The sequence below is a fragment of the Haplochromis burtoni genome, unplaced genomic scaffold, assembly GCF_018398535.1.
Source record: "Haplochromis burtoni strain Fernald_Lab_line unplaced genomic scaffold, NCSU_Asbu1 Contig_3386, whole genome shotgun sequence".
NCBI lineage: Eukaryota > Metazoa > Chordata > Actinopteri > Cichliformes > Cichlidae > Haplochromis > Haplochromis burtoni.
Window position 1 is genome coordinate 1 of NW_024585747.1, and position 6,239 is coordinate 6,239.

The 6,239-nt window shown below is 42.0% G+C and overlaps 1 long non-coding RNA gene across 1 annotated transcript; it reads right to left on the reverse strand.

The window, feature by feature from the left end:
- Positions 1–1,431: 1,431 nt before the first annotated feature.
- On the reverse strand, positions 1,432–5,832 carry LOC121813900. Its single transcript, XR_006053954.1, has 2 exons — positions 3,688–5,832; positions 1,432–1,483 (listed from the first exon to the last, which is right to left on the reverse strand). It is a non-coding gene; the product is annotated as an uncharacterized LOC121813900 (long non-coding RNA).
- Between the last annotated feature and the right edge of the window lie 407 nt (positions 5,833–6,239).

Here is a 6,239-nt window from a genome sequence, read left to right on the forward strand (position 1 = left end):
AACTGAGACTGCGCCTTTTAGTACAGTGCGTCTTATGGTCGTGAAAATACGGTAGTTCATTTAATATACAAACAATCATATCTAAACAACAAGTTACATCATATTCTTCACAAGTACATATGAAAAGTTCCAATCCAATCGGTCTCACTCCCAATTTGAAGCAAAAATAATTGTTTTTAGTTAGTAAAGAACATAATAAGTCATCAAACACTGACCAGATTGTAGCAGTCATAAATTTGGAAGAAAGGGTAGAAAAGTAATTATTTAGTGTTTTTATGATCATGGAAGAAAAGAATAATAACTGAAACTAAAATCTGATGAACCTCACAACACTAACTTTAATTGCAGTAGAATAACAAACATGCTAAAACAAATTTAAAGAGCAGAGTTGTTCCAAACAGTCAGGCTTAAAATATAAGATAAAAATATAAATACATACCTCACAGTAACTGCACTTATAGAGTTTCCTTCTGGTGTGGATCTGCTGGTGCCCTTTCAGAGAATGTGGTGCTTTAAAAGTCTTCTCACACAGGTCACATTTATAAGGTCTCTCTTCAGTGTGAGTAAATGTGTGGTGATGTAACTGTGTGGCTGTTGTAAAGACTTTCTCACACTGATCACAGCAGTAAACATCCTGTCCAGTGTGAATCCGCAGGTGTCTTTTTAGGTAACTTATACTACTAAAGGTTTTACCACACTTGTCACAGCTATTTGCCTTAATTCCAGAGTGGGTATCTTGATGACGTCGTAAGTTGCAACTGCGAGCAAACGTTTTACCACACTGATCACAGCTGTGTGCTTTAACTCCAGTGTGGATCAGTTGATGCATTTTTAAGCTTCTAGGATGGGCAAAAGATTTTCCACACAAGTCACAGCTGTATGGTTTAACTCCACTGTGGATCAGTTGGTGTGTTTTTAAGTTGTCAGCCTGAGTAAAAGATTTTCCACACAAGTCACAGTAGTGTGCTTTAAATCCACTGTGGACGAGTTTGTGTCTTTTTAAGCTTCCAGCATCGGTAAAAGATTTTCCACACAAGTTACAGCTGTACGCTTTAACTCCACTGTGGATGAGTTGGTGTTTTCTTAAGGTTCCAGCCCGGGTAAAATACTTTCCACACAAGTTACATCTGTGTGCTTTAACTCCACTGTGGATAAGTTGGTGTGTTTAAGTGACTAAGCTGGGTAAAAGACTTTCCACACAGTCACAGCTGGTTGCTTTAACTCCACTGTGGATAGTTGGTGTGTTTCAAGTTCAGCACTGGGTAAAAGACTTTCCAACTCACAGCGTATGCTTTAACTCCACTGTGGCGAGTTGGTGTGTTTTAAGTTTCCAATCGGTAAAATACTTCCACACTCATCACTAGGTATCACGTGGATATTGGTTTTTTAAGTTCCCTGGGAATCCCCCACACTCTACGTTAGTTTCGTTCTGTGAGGTTTGTCGGCCTCCTGAGAGCGCTGACTTCTCGCTCTCATGTTGGTCCTGCAGTGACAGAGATACAAACAGAGGCAGTGAGTGAAATGCAGTCGTGGAACAAACTGAAACTACTCCATTAGTGGAATCAAAGACTGTCAACAAACACGTGTAGGTGTGTTATCACCACATTCTGGAGATAATATCACATTACAAAGAAGTGCTACAATGGGAGTTGTAAGGAAAATGACATAATAAAAGAAGTACTGATCACTGGAGAAAATGACTGTATGAGAAATTGTGAGTTAGCTGATGATATTGTGTGCTGATAAAAACTCTGCCATTGCCGGTCCCAAGGCCGTATGAGAAAGGAGGAGGGTTGGGCATGGGGTTAGCAACCCCGCCTTTTAAAACCTCGATTGCTACGGAAAGAGCAAACAAATCTCATCATCGATTGAACCAGGGCGAAGATGATCAGCAACCCTTGATGACAGCAGTGGAAGAAAGCCCTCAGGTCGTTACCTGCTCGATGGTCGATCAAATTTCGACCCAGAAGAAACTACCCGTTATGGAATATGGAATGTACAGACTCCGTTACAAACTGGTAAATTGGCCCAGCTTTAATATGAATACGACTCGTACCTCCCACCATTCATGGGACCCCATTGATGAATGTAGTTTGGCGAAGTCGGTTCAGGACCAGGTGGCCGAAGACCTGGCATCCTCCATGGAGCTTTTTCCAGTCGATATCGGACAAATCTGTGTTACCGAAGTCAAGACAATGATCTGAGTCCTCAAGAGTGGAAAGGCCCCTGGCTTGGATGAGGCCCTCCCCGAAATGTTGAAGTACGGTGGAACCCAGCTGGAATTCGCTCTTACATGACTCCTAAACGCCAGCTGGTCAACATCGCGTGTACCTGATGAGACCAAAGGCGTCATCAAACTTCCGAAGAAAGGCGATTTGGGAGAATGTAACAACTGGTGGGGCATCACGCTACTGTCAGTACCCGGGAAGTTGCTTTGCCTCGTTCTTTCGAATTGGGATTGATATACCTTTAGTAGTCCCACAAGGGGAAATTTCATGATGCGCAGTGGACGATGAGCAGGCTGGAGTGGCCGGTCCTGTGTCGAGCAAATCTTCACTCTCCGCACGATCATTGAACAAACATTGGAATACCAAAGGAAGAGTTTTATCAATTCCATCGATTTCAAGAAGGCTATCCTACGTCACTATGGAGTCCCCCAGCAGTTTGTATATGCCCTTCATGGTCTCTATGCCAACTCCCGCTGCTGCATCCAGACGGCTGATGGCTGAGAAGATTTCTTTGAGATGAATAGTGGCATGGTAAAGTGCTTTGGGTGCCTTGAAAAGCGCTATATAAATCCAATCCATTATTATTATTATTATTATTAATACTGGCATGCGTACTATCACCTTTCCTCTTCCTTTTATCAAGTGACTTCATCATGCGACGATCAGCTGACCAAGCTAGTATCGGTGTCCCCTGGAAAAAAGGGTGTAATCTCATCGACTTGGACTTTTTTCCAGGCAACATCACCTTGTTGGGCTCGGCTCAGTAAGACCTCCAAGAGTCAACTGCAGCTCTGCAGAGGGAGACCATGAAAGTAGGTTTAAGAATCAGTGCCAAGAAGACCAAGGTACTCCGAGTTGGCTATGCACATGCACTAGTTCCTGTCATGATCAACCAACAACGTGCTGAAGAGGTGGAGAATTTCATGTATCTGGTCAGCATCATCTCAAATGACGGGATCTCTGATCGAGATGTCAACATCAAAGCAGAGAAGGCGGCCGGTGTTCTCTGATGTCTCCAACCTATTTGGAAATTGACCTCCCTGAATGCTAGGCTCAAGATCAAACTATTTAACTCTATCATCTTCCGACTGGCACTCAACAAATGCGATCACTCGAAGCCCGAATATTCTTCAACAACGCGGCCTGCGGTGAATCATGAGAATTTCCTATTGGGACCAGAAGATGAACAAAGAGGTCTCACAAAGAGCAGGCACCCACCCTCTAACTGATGTTGTTGGTGAAAGGCGCTTCCACTTTGGGGGCCTTATTCATCGTCTACCGCCTTATTGCTCGGCCTAAGTGCTAAGTAAGCAAGTGCTGATAAAATATGGTCTTTGTATTTTCTTGTAACTTCTAAGGTTACAAGAGAGGAGCCCAGGATGGAAAAGATAAAGCTGCTGTTAACAACCAGCTGTGCACACAACTTCAGCAACAGTGTAACTGTGATCATTTTTCTCACCTTTTGTGTTGAAGTCATTGTTTCCAATCTAGTGGCTGAGCTGAATCCAAAGGGCTGAAATTGTTCCTCTGCTTCTCCACCAGACTTGTTATTTAGCTGGGACATAAAATGTATAGATATGTAATTTATCCCTGAAAAATAGAAGCAGAGCAAATAAACAGTACACTGCTCAGTGACAACAATAATTATGAAGCTTTAAGGTGAAACCCCAGAAACAACTATCCTACTTTTCGAGAATAAGACGCATTAAGCGAAACAAAACAGACTAGTTTATCCCAAGGACAAAACTTTCAATGGGAGCATGATCAGTTACTGAAATAATACCAATGGAGGACCCGACAACTTGACTCACCAGAGAGCGAGACACCAGAAAGTAAAGTGAGGATGGGAAAAGAAAGTATAGTCTCTTTCTTGAGGATACAGGTCTTCATATATATATATAGTCTTCATATATCCAACAAGCTCAGCTCCTCTGACACAACGTCCAAAGCAGCATCTACAGGGTGCTTATTTGGTCTAAGACGAGAGGATTAATCAAAAAACACATCCCTGACCTGGTTAAAATCCCCACCAATTACAATATTTATATTTCCAATATTCCGCACTGTGCTACACACTTCATGAAAAAATTGTGGTTGAGGAGAATTGGGGGCATATATGTTGACCAATGTCACTTTCTGCCCCTGTAGACATGCATCCAAGACCACCCATCTACTCTCCAGATCCGTATAATGATTGAGTACTTGAAAATCCAAATTTCTTCTAATCAATATAACCACGCCTCTTTTCCTACTGGAAAATGCACTAAGATAAACTTGGGACACCCAGTCTCTTTTCAACTTTAATGATTCCACCTCATCAAGATGCATCTCTTGAATCAAAGCTATGTCTGTCTTTTACAGTTTCAAATATGTGAGGATTTTAATAGCATTATGACACTCCACGACACTATTTTACATAATTCCATGAAACCACGTGAGCCAAAGTATTTTTGGTGTTCCAAAAGAATTCCAGTTGATTGGTTCAGCAGCCCGTCACTATCACATCAACTGCACATTTGAGCTGTTATGATGTCGGGGCAGCATGGGTGCAAGCATCTTTTTCTGCTGATGCCCACGATGCCACTCTGTGGTATGGCCCATGTCTCCCGTATCAAAAACCACCATTGCACCACAGTAAATGCTGCGCATCATGTTGTCAGCTTTAATAATAATAATAATAATAATAATAATAATAATAATGGATTGCATTTATATAGCGCATTTCGGGACCCCTCAAAGCGCTTTACAATACCACTATTCATTTACTCCCACATTCATACACTGGTGAAGGCGAGCTACAGTTGTAGCCACAGCTGCCCTGGGGCAGACTGACTGGCTTTACTGTATCTTAGCCAGTGAAACTGGTCAAGCCACTCTCTTTGAATTGTATACACTTGCCCCACTTTTACTGTCAGCGGGCTCTGGCTCGGAGTCGATCATATGTGGCTCATCATCTAATGCTGTCTCCGAAACAGTGTTAAACATAACCTCAGAGGTTGATGGCTCACTGTCAGAGCACTGGCTATGAATTTCGGATGGATCAGCCTCAACTTCATGACAAATTTATTAATCTTTCTCAAAAGATTTTCTCATTACCCACAGCTACATCTACTTCTATCAGGCCTAGGCCACTCACCTCCCTCTCTCCGCCTGCACCTACAGGAATATCTGGAACACAGTCAATAAAAGAGGTCCCACCCTTGACTATCTCTGATTGGTTTAGACCATGATATGGGCATAATGTGTGTCTGTTGTTAACCACACAGAGACTTTCAGACTGGGTTTTTTTCTTCTTCTTGAACGGCTAATCGCACCAGCGTGACGCAAGATTTTTTTTAGTTGCACCATTGAGAAACTAGGTCACGACCTCCAGTGCCCTATTCTAAGGATATTATGTGTTTCCTCAGGGATTAATAATTACATTTATTTAAGTTATATCTATTTTCAATGGTGAGCATTTTCAGCAGTCATACATATATGTGAATATGTCACGCAACACATTACTTGTCAAAAAACTGTGTGTGTTAACTGTGTGTGAAGACCAGTGTTGGGAAGGTTACTCTTAAAATGTATTCCATTACGTTACTCAATGACAGAAACATATTCTGAATACTTTGGATTAGGGCTGGGCCATATTATACCGTTCACGGTAATACCGGTATAATGTTAGGCAACGATAGGAAAATGAAATATCGCGATAGAATATGAGTAAAACGCGCATGCGCAGTGCCTTTGTTTTCATACGCACATGGCCGATTGTTGAGTGAAACAGATGAACCAGAATTGGTTTTGTAAAAATGGTGCAACTTCAGTGATGTGGAACTGGTTTGGTGTTTGTCCGTCAGATACACGACAAAGCACATTTTTTTGCAGAACATGCAAGCGGCCGTCGTTATTGTCGTATTTGTCGGACTAAGATGCTCTTAAATCTGGGAGTAATCTGGGTCCTAAACTCCGTATGCAAACGAACACTGCAGCATCACCTAGAGTTAAAAACTGTCTAAATTCTTT